The sequence below is a fragment of the Saccopteryx bilineata genome, chromosome 2, assembly GCF_036850765.1.
Source record: "Saccopteryx bilineata isolate mSacBil1 chromosome 2, mSacBil1_pri_phased_curated, whole genome shotgun sequence".
Taxonomy (NCBI): Eukaryota; Metazoa; Chordata; class Mammalia; order Chiroptera; family Emballonuridae; genus Saccopteryx; species Saccopteryx bilineata.
The window spans coordinates 219594089-219596554 of record NC_089491.1 but is presented as its reverse complement, the minus strand read 5'-3'; positions in this window follow the sequence as shown (position 1 = coordinate 219596554).

The window sequence follows — 2466 nt, the reverse complement described above, 5'->3', positions numbered from 1 at the left end:
AACAAACCCTTTCATAAGTCAACTAGTTTCCAATCCTTCGCTATGAAAACCTCATTGACTTAAAAGTTGATAAAACATTAAAATATGTTTCACAGGGGGTTTTTTTCACCTCTGATTTGGGGAGTTACTTAAGAATTCTAAAACAATTCAGGGATATTCTATAAGTTGTACTCTTATCCAGTGTCCATACAACATGTCTTAGTGTGCACACCTCTTACACAGGACTGTTAACACCAGGGCGGAGCAGAGGCTCCTGGTCCCTGCCTGATGTTGGGCCGTTCACCTGGAAAATGGCCCCTCATCTCATTAAGAGATGTGCTTGCCCGAAGATTCTGCTTTTGTGTGTTATGGATACCTATCCATGTTTGTCATATGTTTATGTTGTTGGAGAAATTGTGAACTGAGGGTACTTGAGACAGTAACATAATCCAGAGAATATTAAACAACAGAATTTGTTTATGGAGAATGCAAGGGGGTGGGGGTGCCAAGCTGGATGATGGCACCGGGCACAGAGTGAAGGGAGGTGGGGGTAGAGGCTGGGGGTGGACAGTGGAAGGTGGGAGGTGGCTATTGGATGGAGGATGGTGACGGTATCCATCTATCTCTTCCTCATCTGGAACCTAATGAGCTCACATCACCTCTGTGTCACATGTGGCCACACTGCTGTGCAGGTTCTGTGATTATTGCCGTGCTTGTCTCTGGAGGTTTTCATGATCCCATCTTGAGTGGAGTGGGTCTCATTTTCTCTGGGGATTCCAGACAATAAAGGCAACAGAGCAGTGGATATTCAGGTAGCAGGTAACCTGACATGGCAGTCCAGAATGCTCCAGCTTGGGGGGGGGGCGCAGAGAAAGGAGCTGGAAGAAGGGCAGTGGGCTTGGGGAGCAGGAGGGGGATGGAGTTCATGGTGGTGAGGGGGACATGTATTTTGGGGGTCATGGAGCCCCGGTGTGTGGGGCCACTAGAGCCAAGGTCCACCAAGTCATGAGTGTGTACATGCAAAAAAAAAGAATGAAAGGTTTATTTTAAATCTTTAATATTCACCTAGGCTAGCAATTGCATTGCATTCTTTGTGAAAAACCTATAATCAAAAGATTTAGTCATAAACCAAAAGTATATGGATGGATAGAGCCTCAGAAATCTTTCAGAGATTAAGTTCAAAACCAAGATTTCCCTGTGAACCCTTCCCCAGTGCAGCCCTGTGCCCTGTCCCAGTGCCCAGGGCTTTGCTCAGGCTCTGTCTGTGGAAAGGTTGGGCACTCCAAACCCAAGCGCCCAGTGTGGGCTTTCCACCAAACCTAGTGGTCCCGGGACCCCTGCCCCTAGGCCATGCAGGCCTGGGTGACTCCTACAGGCCACTGGGTGTCACCGGCACTGGGCTGCCCCCAGCCAGGGTTGGTGGAGTGTCCTGTTATATGTCCCGGTCCACGCCCCATGGCTTCATTTTGGTGAGAAAGAGCCATTTCTTCTCAGCAAATGAACTGAGCAGCTGAGCTGGACAGGCTTATGTGGAGCTGGAACAGTTTTTAGCAAATTCAGACAAGGGCAACCTTGAAATCCATGTTTGTCTTTCTGCTTTTGCCTAGAACTAATCAGCTTAGCGTGGGACCTGGGTGGCCCGGGGAGGTGGGGATCCATGCACTCCTGTTTACTTCGTATTAAAGAAAAAGCCAGTTCTCACTCATGCCTGTCATTTATCCTGGAGGTCCTCCCACAGACAACTCACGCTCAGTCGTTAAAAGGACAAAGCAGGCCCTGGTCGGTTGGCTCAGTGGTAGAGCGTCGGCCTGGCGTGCAGAAGTCCTGGGTTCGATTCCCGGCCAGGGCATACAAGAGAAGCGCCCATCTGCTTCTCCACCCCTCCCCCTCTCCTTCCTCTCTGTCTCTCTATTCCCCTCCCACAGCTGAGGCTCCATTGGAGCAAAGATGGCCCGGGCGCTGGAGATGGCTCCTTGGCCTCTGCCCCAGGCGCTAGAGTGGCTCTGGTCGCAACAGAGCGACGCCCTGGAGGGGCAGAGCATCGCCCCCTGGTGGGCAGAGCATCGCCCCCTGGTGGGCATGCCGGGTGGATCCCGGTCGGGCGCATGTGGGAGTCTGTCTGTCTCTCCCCATTTCCAGCTTCAGAAAAATACAAAAAAAAAAAAAGGACAAAGCAGAGACCCTTTGTGCTGGAGAAGTCAGATTGCTTTATACTTAACTATTCTCGGCAGAATCGCTGGCTGTGTTGAATATTGTCACCTGCCAAGCAGAGCTGCCAGCCCCGTCACTCCTGAGCCCATCCGTGGTTGGTGACCCGTGTTTGGAGACATGCCACCCCCTATCAGCTCCCATCACCTGTGCTGGGTGTAGCGAGGGGAAAGTAAGCTCCCGGGGATTACCTCTGTGTGTAAACTGGAGACATTGAGTGGACAAAGCCGATGCCTGATAACACAAAGGGTGACCTGACCATGATGGTTAAAGAGATGA